The 17,827-nt window shown below is 44.3% G+C and overlaps 1 protein-coding gene across 1 annotated transcript in view; it reads right to left on the bottom strand.

The window, feature by feature from the left end:
• The window catches only part of LOC122563122 (lumican), a 409,094-nt gene that overhangs the window by 311,357 nt on the left and 79,910 nt on the right, over positions 1-17,827 (bottom strand). The window contains 1 exon segment of the mRNA XM_087973534.1: positions 16,538-16,671. The gene's annotated coding sequence lies outside the window, so the exon portion shown is untranslated.

Below are 17,827 nucleotides of genomic sequence, written 5' to 3' on the forward strand. Positions count from 1 at the left end.
CTGACAGATTACTAAGAGAACTGGATAGAGTGGATGTGGAGAAGATGTTTCTAATAGTAGGAGAGACTAGGACCCGAGGGCACAATGTCAGAGTGGAGAGATGATCCTTTAGAAGTTGTAATAGGAGGAGTTCCTTCAGTGAGAGGGTGTGCATTGTGGAACTCACTGCTACAGAAGGTTGTGGAGGCCAAGTCAATTAATGCATTTAAAACAGAGATAGATAGATTCTTTATTGGTAAAGAGATCAAGGGTTACCAGGAGAAAGCAAGAGAATGGGTTTGATGTTGAAGCAGACTCAATGGGCTGAATGATCTAATTCTGCTTCTATATTTTATGGTCTGCACTTTAGGAAGTAAGTGAAAACATTGGAGACAGTACAGATAAGGTTCACAGGAATGGTTTCAGAGCCAAGGACCTTCAGTTTCATGGATAGATTGGAGACGTTGAGACTGTTGCCCTTGGAGTGAAGAAAACTGACAGGAGATTTGATAGGGGTATTCAAATTCATGTTCAAAATCTTTACTACCAACACAACAGGCCGAGTAACTTTCTGAGTTATGATATGGTATTTACGATTAAGTGAAATGTCTACATGTTCTTTATAAATTAGTGGATGTTTTAAATATATAGGTCTCTTGCATATCTTATTCAATAGCACGGAAGACTCAGCACTTTTACAGGAGGGTTTAATAGACATTAATTAGCTCACAAACAAAATAGAGGCATGAATGAAAGAAGGAAATATATCCCTGGGAGAAAAAAAAGTTTCACTTTTTCTGGGACATGTCTTTAAATCAGCACTAGTAGCAGCTTTGCTTTATTTCCAGAGAACTTGGTAAGATGATGAATACAAACATAACAATGCATGTGCTATCTCAGTCGGTGCATAACTCGTACGGGGGCAGCATCGTCATCAAACATGGTCAGCTTAATCCATTTGACGCCAAGCGAACCGTTGTCTTGGAAACTGGGTCAGGCTCTGAGTAATGGCATTGCTTGCAAGGTACAGGTCACAACAGGGCTCAGGATCACCAGTCTCTTCATCAACTAGTGCTTGTTAAAATGGCAGATCTGTTGTGATATAGGCTGTCTGAGTGCTCTTTGGTTACTCTAGTCAGTTGTTGTGGGCATTCTAATTACCTATTCTAAGCAACACTGCAGGTCCAGGACTAATTTGCACAATTTCAATCAAAACAAACCTACATTAACATATAGAGATAGGAGGTTAGTGCTGCACATTTCACATCAAGCAAGAGCTGGAAACATCAGAAATATTTACTGTTGCAAAATTTGGATTAGACTTTTTGTACTATCCAATCACTGAGGCAGGCTAAGTCATTGTTCTTTGTTTTCAAACTAAGTAATTTTTTTTCAAATTGGTATCTTCAATGCCTGGTTCGATTGCATTTTAACTACTTTTAATTTTGATTTGTTTTTAAAGACTTTCTTGAATACACTGCTCTAAAATCTCCATGTTGACTGGATAATAATAGAATGATGTAGGTTAGATGGGTATCAGATTAATTTCTCAGGTCAACACAACATCAAGAGCCAAAGGACCTGTACTGCACTGTAAAGTTCAATGTTTTAGATTAGATTCCCTACAGTGTGGCAACAGGCTCTTTGGCCCAACCAGTCCACACCGACCCTCCGAAGAGCAACCCACCCAGACCCATTTCCCTCTGACTAATGCACCTAACACTATGGGTAATTTAGCATAGCTAATTTACCTGACGTGCACATCTTTGGACTGTGGGAGGAAACCGGAGCACCCGGAGGAAACGCATGCAGACACAGGGAGAATGGGCAAACTCCACACAGACAGCCGCCCAGGGTGGGAATTGAACCTGGAACCCTGGTGCTGTGAGGCAGCGGTGCTAACCACTGAGCCACTGTGCCGCCCCAAAATAAGGGCTCATCTGGGATGTTAATCTTTTCCACATTAGAATGGATTGAACACATTTCAAAAAATATAATTGACCATAAAGCTTCTGAGGTCCTGGGAGTAAAAGTCTCCTTCCAAATCCTTTCTATGGACAAAGGATTGAAACCAGCATTTTGTTTTCTTGAAGAATCAGCAATTTCGCTTTTGAGTCAGAAGGTCTAATATGATTCTACACTGGTATCAAGGCTGAGACAGGCTGGTAACTGAAGGTTGCTGTATTATAGGAGATGAGATGTTAAGCTGAAGCCCTGACTGTAACATTTAATGTGCAAACAGGACCAGTAAGCTTAGTATAGGGTTTTATTTTCAGTAGTTGGAGCGGATCTAGTGATCTGCCTTGCAATGAAAAACACCTTTCAGCACTCAGCTGCTTCCTGCGGTACACCACTAACATTTTGTTCAGTTTTGCTGACAATCATCTGTAACGGTCAAGAAAAGAAACTTTGTTTTGCATAAGGTTGCTGTTATCCTCTTGCACATTGAAAGTGTCAGCAGTCATCACCAGCTGGGCCATAGGCTTCCTGCTTTCAATACCCAAGTACCCTGCTATAGAATCAAATTAGGTCCCTCTGAATGATACAGAGCAACCATTCATTTTTACCTCAACCTGGAATGGCCAGATTTCAAATAAAACAATGAGCTGTGATATTCAGAGTCTACTTGTTAAAGATCCAATCTTGGGCAAGCTTCAATTTTCTCCAACTAGACATTGGGAAGACTGAAACCACCATTGACACCTATCACAGATTGTCTAACCATCTCACCAATTCTAACTGTCCTCTTTACATTAAACTGAATTATCAACCAAATTCCCTCTATATCACAAGGATTACTTACTTCTTGGTCTATAACATTACCCTCTGGGCTCCTCTGCCAGGTTATTTGTTACTTTATTGCTTTGAAACCAAACCAGTCCAACATAATCCGAGCTAACCTCCTAATCTTTGCTGTCCATTGCCTTTAGTTCATCCAAATGTCTTTTACTCAAACCTTAACCAAATCAAATGCAACGTATACAAAATTGACCTCTTCATCCATGTACTTCAATCTCTATATGGCTGCCTGTATCCTTTCTCAGTGACGTCTTCGAGTATGTAGTGAAGATGATAGTAGTTCAGAATGCCAGGCTAATATTCCTGGACGTGGGTTTCAATTCCATAATAGCAGATGGCGAAATTTGAATTGGGTAAAAATTGGAACTACAAGCTAGTGTAACCTATCAGGCTCATTGATGTCCTTTAGGGAAAGATATCTGCCATCCTTACCTAGTCTGGCCCTTATGTGAGTCCAGACCCACAGCAATGTGGTTGCTTCTTAATTGCTCTCTGAGCAATATTACAATGTAGGAAATCCTATAACTTTGCCTCTTCACCTTGCGCCAGACACCTTTGACTTTTTGACCTTCCTTAAAATCTCACCACTGCCCAGGATTTTTATCTTTTTTTTAATTGGCTTGCTATCTATTTTTACTTTGTACCTCTGTGAATTGTTCTGGGCTATTTGCTCATATTGAGGATATTATATAAATACAAGTTATTGCTGTTTTGCAATAAATCATTGATTTGAATCGACAAAATTGATGATGTTTTTGCATTTGCTGCCATATTGCTTACTATATGCCTTAATCAGTACAGTTCACCACTAACATTCATGTAGCGAAAATGATCAGTGTGTTAAGATCATAAGACCATAAGAAATAGAAACAAGTGTAGGCCCCTCCAACCCGCTCTGCTATTCAATAGGATCATGGCTGATCCAACATTCCTCATGTCCGTTTTCCCTGCCCTTTCAACATGACCCTTAATTCTCCTACTGATCAAGAATCTGTCTATCTTGACTTTAAATACAGTATATACAAGGACTGTGCCTCCTCAGCTCTCTGTGGTAAGGCATTCCAAAGACTCTCAAACCTCAGACTGAAGCAATTACTCCTCATCTCAGTTTTGAGTTATAACCTGTTTATCCTTAGAGAATAACTGAGAGAATATCTTGACAATGACTTACTTGACAGGTCAAAATACAGAACCCTCCAACATGTTTTGTGTGCTAATATATTTTTGACGTGGTCTTCCCTCTTGTTTTGACAAAAATCAGAGTTTTGAACCACAATACTGAAAAAAGGGAGCAGATCCCTCTGGCACCAATTCCACAATTCCCCAATTTGAATCTCATGCAATCCTAGTGTTGCACATTGTTTCAATAGGTAGCACTGATACTGCAAAGTATCAGGGACCTGGGTTTGATTCCAGCCTCGGGTGATTGTCTGTGTGGAGTTTGTACATTCTCCCCGTGTCTGCGTGGGTTTTCTCCGGGTGCTCCGGTTTTCTCCCACAGTCCAAAGATGTGCAGGTCAGGTGAATTGGCCATGCTAAATTGGCTATAGTGTTAGGTGCACTAGTCAAAGGGAAATGGGTCTGGGTGGGTTACTCTGCGGAGGGTCGGTATGGACTGGTTGGGCCAAAGGGTCTGTTTCCACACTGTAGGGAATCTAATCTTAATTGAATGATGCCCGACGTTCAGCCAAAAAGTCTTTACTCCCCCTCCATTTTTAAATATTTTTATATCTCGAGAAGAAAACTGTTCGGAGAAAATGAAACAAAACCTTTTTAATCCCCCTGTGATTTTTTTCCACAGAAATGTCCAAAGAAATTGATCTTCAGTTCCTACAGACTCCAGGCCAATCCTGCATTGTTGGTTAGGAATGCAAAGTTGCATTCAAATGGTTAGGATATGAGGATCCAAGTCACGCAAGAAAACTAGACAAGAGAAATGTCTCCCTTAATTACATGATTTGTTATGCTTAAATGTGACATTGATGTAAGTGCTTACCTGTCAAGCACATTGAATCCCTACAGGGTGGGAACAGGCCATTCAGCCCATCAAGTCTTCACCATCCCTCCAAAGAGGATCCCACCCAGACTCACCCTGCATTTAACATGGCCAATTCACCTAACCTTTGGATTGTGGGAGGAAACTGAAGTACTGACAGGAAACCCACACAGACATCAACAGAGACCAGAGCACCCGGAGGAAACCCATGCAGACACAGGGAGAATGTACAAACTCCACCTGGCAGTTGTCTGAGGCTAGAATTGAACCTGGGACCTTGGCGCGGTGAGGCAGTAGTGCTAACCACTGAGCTACCATGCCACCCTATAGTAACAAGTCTTTTTCTTTTCCAACTGGTGTAGGAAGGTCATAGGCCAGAACATATTGGTCAATTAATGGTCGGGTCATGGGGACAAGTTGCACGATGAAAATTCCAGGGATACATTCAGTTGGCAACTAAGGAGAAGCAGAATTTAAGGATTTGGATTCAATCCTATTACCCAGGATCTGAGCAGGGACCTGAGTGACATTAGAATGATTATCAGAAAAGTGTATTTTCCATTAACAGGAACAGCAGGAGGATTCTCAGGGCTCACAATTGTTTGTCACTAACTCCAATGTTTCAGTTGATCAGCCTGTAGAAGTGCTTACAGGAAGTAGGCTTTGGCATGAGACAAGGTTGCACCTGAGACTTATTGAATCGTGGTTAATAAAAACTTAAGAACATACAAACTAGGAGCAGCATTAGGCTTCATTATTCAATATGATCATGATAGATCTCATCTCAGCCTCAATTCTACTTTTCTGCCACTCTCCATGTCCTTTTAATCCACTACTAATTAAAAATCTGTCCATCTCTTCCTAAAATTTACTCAATGACCCAGGAACCACTGTATTCAGGGCTATTGATTCCACAACTTCCTGATTCTTCAAGAGAAGTAATTTCTCCTCATCAATGTTTTAAATTTGGTATTGCTTATCCTAAAATTATGACCTCTCATTCAAGTTTGATTCACATGAGGAAATATCAATTCAGAAAATATATGTGGTTGCACTTTCTTCAGTTGACTGAACTTAGGAAAATCTTGGTTAGTATTAACAAGCTACAGGACTTAGATGAAAAAGTAAGAACTTGCTACTCATCGACCCACATGATTCCACACATTGACCTTTAATGCATAGAGTTGGATGGTGGAAAGTTGTGGCCAATGAGCGTTATCATTCTGTGATGTGTGTGTGGGACAGAATAAATGACGGTAAATATACAACATGGTTAAATGACACTAACAAAGAACCATTCAAGGTGAAAGAAAAATTTGCATTTATATAGTGCTCTTCAGAGAACACTTCAAAGTGCTTTATAGCCAATGACTGATTTCTTGAAGTATAGTAATTAAAATGTTGTAATTAGGAAATATGGTAGCAATATGAACACAGAGAAGCTCCCACAGGGAACCTTGCACTATGAATCTGTTGTTTTGTGTATCATGTTGACCAGGGTAAATATTGGCCCATTCATAACTCCTTCTTTCTCTTCAAATAGGATTAAGGATGTTTATTCCCACCTGAGAGGGTAAGTGTGGCATTGTTTTAATGCTTCATCTGAAAGATAGTGCCTCTGATGACACTAAAAGAAATTGAAGACTGCAAATGCTGGAGCTCAGAGTGGAGAGTGTGGAAAAGCAAAGCAGGTCAGGCAGCATCCAAGGAGTGGGAGAATCGATGTTTCAGGCAAAAGCCCTTCATAAGGAGTGAGGCTTGTGGTCCGGAGGCTGAGAGATAAATAGGAGGAGGGTGGGGTTGGGTGGAAGGTAGCTGGGAAAGCAATAGGTAGATGAAGGTGAGGGAGAAGGTGATAGGTCAGAGGCGGGAGTGATGGATGGGTCCGGAGGGCGGTGTTGAGTTGGAGACTTGGGACTGGGATAATATGGGGGGAGGGGAAATGAGGAAGCTGTTGAAATCCACATTTATCCCGTGTGGTTGTAGGGTCCCAAGGAGGAATATGAGGGTTTCCTCCTCCAGGGGTCAGGTGGTAACGGTTTGGCAGTGGAGGAGGCCCAGGACCTGCATGTCCTTAATGGAGTGGGAGGGGGAGATGAAGTGTTCAGCCACAGGGCAGTGGGGTTGGTGGGTGAGGGTGTCCCAGAGATGTTCTCTGAAATGTTCCACAAGAAGGCGTCCTGTCTCCCCGATGTAGAGGAAACCACACTGGGTGCATCGGATACAGTAGATGACATTGGGAGAGGTGCAGGTGAATATCTGATGGATGTGGAAGGATCCCTTAGGGCCTTGGTCAGAGGTGAGGGGGCAGGTTTTGTACTTCCTGAAGTGGCAGGGAAAAGTGCCAGGAGTGGGGTTTGGGCAGGTGGGGGATGTGGACCTGATGAGGGAGTCGTGGAGGGAATGGTCTTTTCGGAATGCTGATAGGGGTGGAGAGGGAAATATATCTCTGATAGTGGTGTCTGTTTGGTGGTAGCAGAAGTGGCGGAGGATAATGTGTTGCATGTGGAGGTTGGTGGGGTGGAAGGTGAGGACCTTGGGGTTTCTGTCTTTATTGTGTTGCGAGGGGTGGGGTCCAGGGGCGGTGGTGTGTGAAGTGGAGGAGTTGCGCTGGAGGCCATCGTCAACCATGTGGGAAGAAAAGTTGCGATTGTTGAAGAAGGAGGCCATCTGTGAATTTCTGAGGTGGAATTGGTCATCCTGGGAACAGATGGAGCAGAGTCAGAGGAATTGGGAATAAGGGATGATGTCTTTACAGAGGTAGGGTGGGAGGAGGTGTAGTCTAGGTAGCTGTGGGAGTCGGTGGGCTTGTAGTATATGTCTGGTTAGTCAGTGGCCACAGATGGTGATGGAGAGGTCCAGGAAGGGGAGGGAGGTTGCCGAGATGGTCCAGGTGAATTTGAGGTCAGGGTGGAAGGTATTGGTAAAGTTGATGTACTGTTCAACCACCTCATGGAAGAACAAGGCAGTGCTGATACAATCAATGATGTAGCGGAGGAACAGGTGGGGGATGGTGCCATTGTAACTCCGGAAGATGGACTGTTCAATGTACCAGGCAGGCATAGCTGGGTCCCATGTGGGTGCCCATGACTACCCCTTTGATTTGGAGGAAGTGGGAGGATAGGAAGGAGAATTTGCTGAGGGTGAGGACCAGTTCAGCCAGGCGGATGAGGGTCTCGCTGGAAGGGTTCTGATTGGGATGGCGTGAGAGGAAGAAACGGAGGACTTGGAGATCTTTGTCATGACGGATTGATATCTACAGGGACTGGATGTCCTTGGGGAAGATGAGGCTTTGGGGACCGGGGAAATGAAAATCTTGGAGGATGTGAAGGCATGACTGGTGTCACGAACATAGGTGGGGAGTTCCTAGACTAAGGGGGACAGGACCATCTCGAGATAGGAAGAGATGAATTTGGTGGGACAGGCACAGGCTGAGACAATGGGTCAAATGGGGCAGTCAGGTTTGTGAATCGTAGCAAGTAGAATCAGGTGGTGCAGGATTCATGGACAATGAGATTGGAGGCTGTGGATGGGAGATCCCCAGAGGTAATGAGGCTGTGGATGGTCTGGGAGATGATGGCTTGGTGATGGGAGGTAAGGTCATGATCAAGGGGGCAGTAGGAGGAGGTGGCTGCGAGTTGATGGATGGCTTCAGCAGTGTAGAGGTCGGTGTGCCACATTACTACTGCACCCCCCCCCCCCCCGGCCCTTATCTGCGGGTTTGATGGTGAGTTTATGTTGGAGCAGAGGGAGTGGAGTGCTGCGCGTTGTGAGGGTGAGACATTGGAGTGGGTGAGGCAGTTGGACAGTTTGAGGGGGTCGATGTCACAGCAGCAGTTTGAAATAAAGAAGTCAAGGGCGGGTAACAGGCCAGCAAAGGGTGTCCAGGTGGATGGGGTGTGTTGGAGGCGGGAGAAGGGGTCCTTGGTGGGTGGGTGGGTGTCTTGGTTGAAAAAGTGGGCACAGAGGCATACGCGGTGGAAGAAACATTCAAGGTCACAGTGTGTGTCAAACTCATTAATCTGGGACCATAGAGGGATAAAGGTGAGGCCTTTACTGAGGACTAAACATTCATCCTTAGTGAGGGGGTGGTCTGTAGGAATGGTAAAAATGTGGCAGGGATGGGAGCTAGGACCTGATGTGGGGCTGGAGCTCAAGGTGGGGGCAGAGACAATTGCTTGAGTGGGCGTGGTTATAGGGCCAGTAGTGACATCAGCAACGGAAATGACACTCACAGAGAGGGTGGAAGTGGCATCATGGGTGGCGAGGGCAGCGTTACTGCTGGGTACTCGGCTAGTGATGTCACTGGCAGTGAAAGTGACGTTGACAACAGACATCCAGTGGGGTGGAAGTGGCTGTCACAGCGGCAACTGTGGGGGCGGAAGTGACATGCAAGGTAGGTATCGTGCCTGTGCTGATGAATCTAGCCGCACCAGTGCATCCTGCGGCGGTAGTCTTCTTGGCTGGCACGGAGGTGGTTGGGTGGTCGGCAGTGGCAGTGGGCCATGCTGCGGCGTCGGGGCATCAATTGGCCTGGTGGTTGTGGAAGGAGCGGCCGGGTGCCTAACGACATCTGGGCAGTTCCAGAGGTTGGGGGAAGACTCAAGGAAGATTCAAGGAAACCCATGTATGGAGGGAAGTACATGAAAGTTTGTTTTTATGTCTGATGCAATAGAGAAATACCATTTGTTGAGCATATGTACCCTTCTGAGGATGTAGAAATACAGAGGTCTGTTGCAGGTCTGGGAAAGTGAGGCCCTGAGGGGCAGGACTGACTGCAGGTAGAGTAGATGGTGGCACATGGCTGATAGCGTGGAGTGGAGGATCAGGAAAGAGAATCGTTTTTGAAGGTTTCGGATTCGTAGTGTGTACTGGGCATCCTGTTCAGCTCCAAACTGGGTTGGTCTTAATATGGTCCGGAGTCTATGTGGGATCAGATGGTTCCGTAGGCAGGTACTGCGGAAGGAGATGTGGCTGTGGTAGCGAGTCTGCATGAGAACATAGCTGAGGAGCTTCAGAGCAGAGGAGAGTACTTGGGGAGTACAGTGAGAGAGAGACTCCCTGAGATCTTTGTAGAGAGAGGAGGAGAACGTCTTCAAGGTAGACATCCTTGGAAGAGGCTTCGCAGTAGGGTTGAAATCAATTAGGAGAAAGTATGCGCTGCAGATGGTGGAGCTCTGAGCGTAGTGCTGGAAATGCACAGCCGGTCAGGCAGCATCTGAGGAGTAGGAGAATCGATGCTTCGGGCATAAACTCTTCATCAGGAATGAGGCTTGTGGGCCGGGGCTGAGAGATAGATGGGAGGGGATGTGGTTGGGGGGGAGGTAGATGGGAAAGAGTTAGGTGGACGAAGGTGAGGGAGAAGGTGATAGGTCAGAGGGGGGAGTGATGGACGGGTCCACAATCGCAACTTCCCTTCCCATGTGGCTGACGATGCCCTCCAGCGCATCTCCTCCACTTCCCGCACCACCGCCCTTGAACCTCACTTTTCCCAATGCAACAAGGACAGAACCCCACCCTGGTCCTCACCTTCTACCCCACCAACCTCCAAATACAACGCATCATCCTCCGCCACCTCCAAATGAACCCCACCACCAGAGATATATTTCCATCCCCACCCCTATCAGTGTTCTGAAAAGACCATTCCCTCCACGATTCCCTCGTCAGGTCCACCATCACCCCTCCACCCCACCATCAGCCCACAGCCCACACCCCATTCCTGGCACCTTTCTCTGTCACCGCAAGAAGTGCAAAACCTACCCACACACTGTTCCCCTCACCTCTGTCCAAGGCCCCAAGGGATCCTTCCACATCCATCGGACAATTACTTGTATCTCTCCATGTCATCTACTGCATCCATTGCACCCGGTGTGGTCACCTCTACATCGGGGAGACAGGGCACCTTCTTGTGGATTGTTTCAGAAAACATCTCTGGGTCACCCTCATCCACCAACCCCACCGCCCCATAGCTGAACATTTCAACTACCCCTCCCATTCCATCAAGGACACACAGGTCCTGGACCTCTACCAAATCATTATCACTGACGCCTGGAGGAGGAACGCCTCATATTCCACCTTGGGATCCTGCAACCACACAGGATAAATGTGGATTTCAACAGCTTTTCATTTTCCCTCCCTCTACATTATCCCAGTCCCAAGCATCTAACTCGGCACTGCCCTTTGGACCCGTCCATCACTCCCCCCATCACCTTCTCCCTCACCTTCATCATTTTCCCAGCTATTTTCCCCCCAATGCCACCCCCCTCCCATTTATCTCTTAGCCCCAGCCCACCATCCTCATTCCTGATGAAGAGCTTATGTCCGAAACGTCGATTCTCCTGCTTCTCAGATGCTGCTTGACCTGCTGTGCTTTTCCAGCACTACAATCTCGACTCTGATGACACTGTTCTTCTTCATCTTAGGTGATCCCTGATGCACATAGATAACCTGCTTCCACTCTCATTCAATGGGTTTCTTTGATGTTGTACACAGTTTACTCCATACAGGTTGTTGAATTACCAATGTTATTAATAAAGTGTGTTTCTGGGATTCTATTATTCAACTGCAGGATATTTTGTTGGTCTAGTAATGAGACACACAATCAAATGAAATTTTCTTGCAATTCTTTTGCCATTATCTGATCTCGGCTTGGGACAGTGAAGTTGGTGCAGCTAGTTTCAGTGTCCCTGAACCAAGAAGGGAAAACATATTCAGCTAATATTCCCTGCCTTCCTGGTCACTATCCAATGGTTATTAATGGAAATGTAGATGAATGGGCCACAAGTGATTGAGGTTGTGATTGGGCTGGACTAGGAGAGCTTTGTGAAATGTCCAGGTTTACGTGGTAAGCTTGACCAACTCAGGCAATTGGCAAGCTATGATTAAAGCTGGCACTGAATAATAGCACTAGTTACCACCTGAGGCAGAGGCTGGGTGATCACTTGTATAACTTTGACTGAGAGAGTTCAGTTTGAGAATAGTCACCCAATCTTCAAGAGACTTAGAACAGAAAATGTCCAAATGTCCAACTTAGCCCCAAATCTCTGAGATTTCCTTCCAAATACATCGCCCTCACTCCGTCATTTCTCCCCTTAAAGATGCTCCTTTTAAATCTATTGCTTTACTTATCCCAACATATCCATATATGTGTTTGTTTCAAGCTTTGTTTGATTACTGTCCCGTGAAGCACCTTACATTACACAATTTAGAGACATTATCTAAGTTGTTGTTGTAACAGAAAATGGAGCTTATTGTATACAGCAAACACTCCTGTCCCATTTCTAACTATTGTTGACAATATTAACACATAAAGGAGTTGATAAAAGGTTTGCTTTGAATGCTGTATTTTAAAAGGAATGTATACTCCCACTACTTCTGTAAAGGAAGAAGAGTTCCAGATGAAAGGTGATTATTATGTTAATTGGAAGCTGCTTCTTCCAGTAACTAAACAATAAATGATTTGTTAGTTGTCTGGATATTCAGAAAGGCTCCACTTGCATTGTTTTGGAAAAACCTTTGATTCCCCTCAGTTTGCAAAAGCGCAGATATTTTTGACATAGAGAGAGAGACTTTAAGAAAATAAAACCCTTTACACCTCTTCCCACCCTATCTCTTGCAAAAATGCCATCCCGTATTCCCAATTCCTCTGCCTCCGCTGTATCTGCTCCCAGGAGGACCAGTTCCACCATAGAACACACCAGATGGCCTCCTTCTTTAGAGACCGCAATTTCCCTTCCCACGTGGTTAAAGATGCCCTCCAACGCATCTTGTCCACATCCCGCACCTCCGCCCTCAGACCCCACCCCTCCAACCGTAACAAGGACAGAACGCCCCTGGTGATCACCTTCCACCCTACAAACCTTCGCATAAACCAAATCATCCGCCGACATTTCTGCCACCTCCAAAAAGACCCCACCACCAGGGATATATTTCCCTCCCCACCCCTTTCCGCCTTCCGCAAAGACCGTTCCCTCCGTGACTACCTGGTCAGGTCCACGCCCCCCTACGACCCATCCTCACATCCTGGCACTTTCCCCTGCCACCGCAGGAACTATAAAACCTGCCCACACCTCCTCCCTCACCTCTATCCAAGGCCCTAAAGGAGCCTTCCACATCCATCAAAGTTTTATCTGCACATCCACCAATATCATTTATTGTATCCGTTGCTCCCAATGTGGTCTCCTCTACATTGGGGAGACTGGGCGTCTCCTAGCAGAGCGGGAACATCTCCGAGACACCCGCACCAATCAACCAAACCGCCCCGTGGCCCAACATTTCAACTCCCCCTCCCATTCTGCCGAGGACATGGAGGTCCTGGGCCTCCTTCACCGCCGCTCCCTCACCACCAGACGCCTGGAGGAAGAACGCCTCATCTTCCGCCTCGGAACACTTCAACCCCAGGGCATCAATGTGGACTTCAACAGCTTCCTCATTTCCCCTTCCCCCACCTCACCCTAGTTCCAAACTTCCAGCTCAGCACTGTCCCCATGACTTGTCATACCTGCCTATCTTCTTTTCCACCTATCCACTCTACCCTCCTCCCTGACCTATCACCATCATCCCCTCCCCATTCACCTATTGTACTCTATTTTACTTTCTCCCCACCCCCACCCTCCTCTAGCTTATCTCTCCACGCTTCAGGCTCTTTGCCTTTATTCCTGATGAAGGGCTTTTGCCCGAAACGTCGATTTCACTGCTCGTTGGATGCTGCCTGAATTGCTGTGCTCTTCCAGCACCACTGATCCAGAATCTGGTTTCCAGCATCTGCAGTCATTGTTTTTACCTCCAAGAAAGACAGCCAGGCTTTGGGAAAAAGATCTTGCAGTCAGACAGCTGAGTGTTGCAAGATATTAAAACAAAATTGGCAGCTGAACTCTCTGGGGTTGGAGGATGAAATACACCCAGGCTTATGTAATTTAAATCAAGTAAGATGGCCTATTAAAGTGGCAGTAGCATCATGAATGTCTTATTATGAAAAAACTATTTAATGCAAGTTGCATGTGTTGAATTAAGACACTCCTATCACACCAACTGTAGGCATAAGTCACCTTCCTGTGGAATAAACCAATTGGACTTGGGGAGGTGATGGCCCCATGGCATTATCACTGGACTATTCATCCAGAGACCCAGGTCATATTCTGGGGACCCAAGCTCAAATACTGCTATGGTGGATTTCCATTCAATTTTAAAAATCTGGAATTAAGAGTCCAATAATGACTGCGTGTTGATTATAAAGAAAAAAATCCCATCTGGTCCACTAATATCCTTCAGAGAAGGAAACTGCCATCCTTATCCAATCTGGTCTACATGTGACTCCAGACTCACAGCAAAGTGGTTGATTCTTAACTGCCTTCTGGTCAATTAGGGATGAGTTATAGGTGCTGGCCTGACCAGTGACGCTGTCATCTGGTAAGTGTATAAAATAAAAAATTAGACTATTCAAACCAAACTTTTCCACATCAGTCAACTACATTGAAGGAATCAAGATTGGAGTGTTACTAGAAATCCCTGATGAAGGGCTTTTGCCTGAAACATCAATTCTCCTGCTCCTCAGATGCTGCCTGACCTGCTGTGCTTTTCCAGCACCACTCTAATATTGACTTTAATCTCCACCATCTGCGGTACCCACTTTTGCCCACATTAAAGGAATGCTCATTCAAAAAAGAAAGATTTGCATTTATATAGCACTGTTCATAATCAGGAGGCACCTCTAAGTGGTTTACAATAATTCTGAATTTGCCATCACCATTGTAAAGCAGGTCACACAGACTGGAACTCTGGAAAACCACAAACTGATGCAGGTCATTCTGCCATAATGCATGTCTCATTGACACAAATTCACTCTAACAGATTGACGAATTGGGAACACTGTTTCTAAAACTCTAACTTTTAAAACATGCGTTGGCTATAACACACAATTACATCACCAACACTTTAAGCACTGTTTCTAAACCATGATTTTACTACAATGTGAGATTGTACAAGAATGCAACCACTGCATTATAAAAGAACTACTAAAAGAATAATAATCTGCTTTTCTGATGTTGTCTAAGGAACAACTATTGGCCAGGATAATGGGATGACCTCTGCTGTTCGTGTAGTGATTGGAACTAGGTGGATTTTATTGGCTATGATATCCTTGATCGAGGTTGTTAACCTGGGCAAATTGGGGAGCCCTGGCTGACAGATATAAACAGGAGTCTCAGACAGTTTATTCACTCTGAAACCTGGTTCTGAGGGAGCTGGATCAGTGTCAAAGACTGTCCACGTGTAAATAAAGGGTGAATTTGTGAAGGGATATAACCGTCTGTTGAGCTATTTATTAGGCCGCATTCAATCATGGCAGACATGTTTCTCAATCCCATTTTTCTGCCTTTTCCTCATAACCCTTGATCCCCTGACCAATAAAAAATAAATGTGCGGTTCGCCCTGACACTCTGAGAGCTGGCTCTAAAAAAAGAAAAAAAAGAAAAAAAAGAAAAAAAAACAAACAGGAGGGTCAGAGTATCCTCACTTTAGGGACTGACTCTGAGCTGGCCAGCCACACCTAGTGTACTGTGCACATGTAAATAATGTTAAAAATCATACAACACTGGGTTACAGTCCAACAGGTTTATTTGGAAGCACTAGCTTTCAGAGCGCTGCTCCTACTCACCTGATGAAGGAGCAGTGCTCCAAAAGCTAGTGCTTCCAAATAAACCTGTTGGATTGTAACCTGGTATTGTGTGATTTTTTTAACTTTGTACATCCCAGTCCAACATCGGCACCTCCAAACCATGTAAATAGAAGGGGACTTGGTGATAGGATACTGGCCTCTGTGCAGTTATTTCAATGAACATGGGATCTTTTATATTGGCCTGAGCAGACAGATGATCTCAAGTTTACCAGCTCAAAAGAGTCTAAGGTTTCCTATCTGCAGGATTGGCAGCTTCAACTTTGATGCTACAGACCTAGAGAGGGACTCAGAACCAGACTGTTGTGATCTCAGAGACTCGAGTGCTAGCATTGGAGTTTCAGCTGATATAATAAAAAGCTCAGATGGCTGGTTCAGAAGGCTGTTATTGCCATGCTTTGTGTTAGTAGGTTAAAGGCAATGTGAAACAACACTTACAAAACCTATCATATTCAGATGATTACAAATGCTGAGGGGCATTACTGAATCTGAAAAGCTATCATTTGACTGATGCAAATGTATCTTGCATGCATGGGCATGCATAAGTGGATCTTGTTTAACACACTAACCTTACTTTAAATGCCTCGGCGAGAGCCAATTTTATAATCAGGAAAATGTAGTCTGTTTAAAAGAAGGAGATGAGGAAAGAGGAGGAATTTGAGCTTGGAAAAACAACTGCTCATTGACTAAATTTGAACAAGGCTCTGAGTTGAAGGCCCTTGTAATCTGTGTGAACAATATGTGAGATATGTAGGCCATTGAAATAGTCACTGTAAAGAGTTGATGTATTACTCTGAAGATAAGATAGTCTACAAGGTCCTACAGTAGCCTTATCCTTGACTATTCATTGATAAAGCACAACCTTGCATTTATTTATTTACTTATTTATTTTTCTTGTCACTTCTGAGGACACAGACTAGAACATTAGGTTTCTTCCCTTGGCCTTGGCTCTCATAACCTGTCTGTGTTCTACTAAAAATAAGCATTGTTCATTATTCTAAAGCAGGCACATAACATGGTGACATCAATCCAACTGAAAACAGATCATTATGTCACTCACAGAAGACAACAGAATAAACTCAGTGACATACCTCTGTTTTGACTTCACTTGCTCCCCAAACGATAAACTGTTTGGCAAAACACCTTTCAATGAAGATTCTTTCCCCTTCAAATCCCTGTCTGGGGACGCCATGTAAACTGTAAATCTTCATCTCTCTTGGGTACACTGCAGAAGAGTTTAGTAAAACATGATAAACTGTCATATCATATCAGAACACCTTGAAACATCTGTGCAACATTGAATATTTGCGGAGGCTTTGTTGTTTTTTTCTAAACATTAGAGAAAACTAAACTGAGACCTTAGGGATATGGAAAAAAAGAAAGGTTTCCACTGGAAAAACAGTTTCTTCTTGTATGAAATGGGAAGGGTCAGAATTTTACAATTCAAGGCACAGCTAGAATGGAAACTAGTGAGCACGGGCAGATGGTAAATATGGCTTAAATCAAAGAAAAGAGAAATAAATGACAACATGCATTTACCTTTTCATCTATAACAACCACTCTATAGTCTTTGACATGGCCAATCACATAATCTATGTTCACCGTATTCATCTTGTTGGGAATGCCAGAATGACTATTGTCCATTAATTCCATTTATAACCATCCAGTCTTACCAATGCATCTATTTTAACAGCTAATCTAAACACAAATTGTTACCTTAGGAGCTCTTTCTATGGTCCCCTTCCCTTTCTCTCAACTGCAGAATGTGTCTTTGGGAATATAATCTGAAGAAATGTGATTAAGTTCCACTTGTAACTTGGATACAGCCAGATAGAACTCTTCACAATGGATCTTGTAGCATGCACTGTCCTTGTCCCTGCTCTGCTCATCCAATGTCCAGCCCTTGATGAGGTTCAAATTGTTTTGAACATTAGCAAGACTGAAGCCATCATCTTTAGTTTAACCTCGAATTCCACCACTTTGCTATCAATTTCATTTCTCATTGTCGCCACTGCCTCAGACCAACTTAGAAAATTGACTTCAGAACCTTGCCAATGTAGAAACCAACTAATTCCATTTCCACAATATTACTTGCCTGCAGTTCAGTCTCAATCCATCTCTTGTTCAAACACTCAGTAATGCCTTTATCAATTTTAGAATTGATTATTCCAATGCTCTATTCAGGCCTCCAAACCTCAACATGCTTTAAAAACTAACTAATTTAAGACTCTACTGCCTGTATCCTATCCCATGCCAAATTCTGCCATCAACCTATCTTTGTTATATCTTGCAACCCCCAATTTTAAATTTGTCAGCCTTATTTTTAAGCTCTGCATGGTCCTTTGTTTTCCATCTCTGAAACATCCTAAATTCCTTCAATT

The sequence above is a fragment of the Chiloscyllium plagiosum genome, unplaced genomic scaffold, assembly GCF_037043375.1.
Source record: "Chiloscyllium plagiosum isolate Xiang-an unplaced genomic scaffold, Cpla_swu_hap1 HiC_scaffold_26, whole genome shotgun sequence".
NCBI lineage: Eukaryota > Metazoa > Chordata > Chondrichthyes > Orectolobiformes > Hemiscylliidae > Chiloscyllium > Chiloscyllium plagiosum.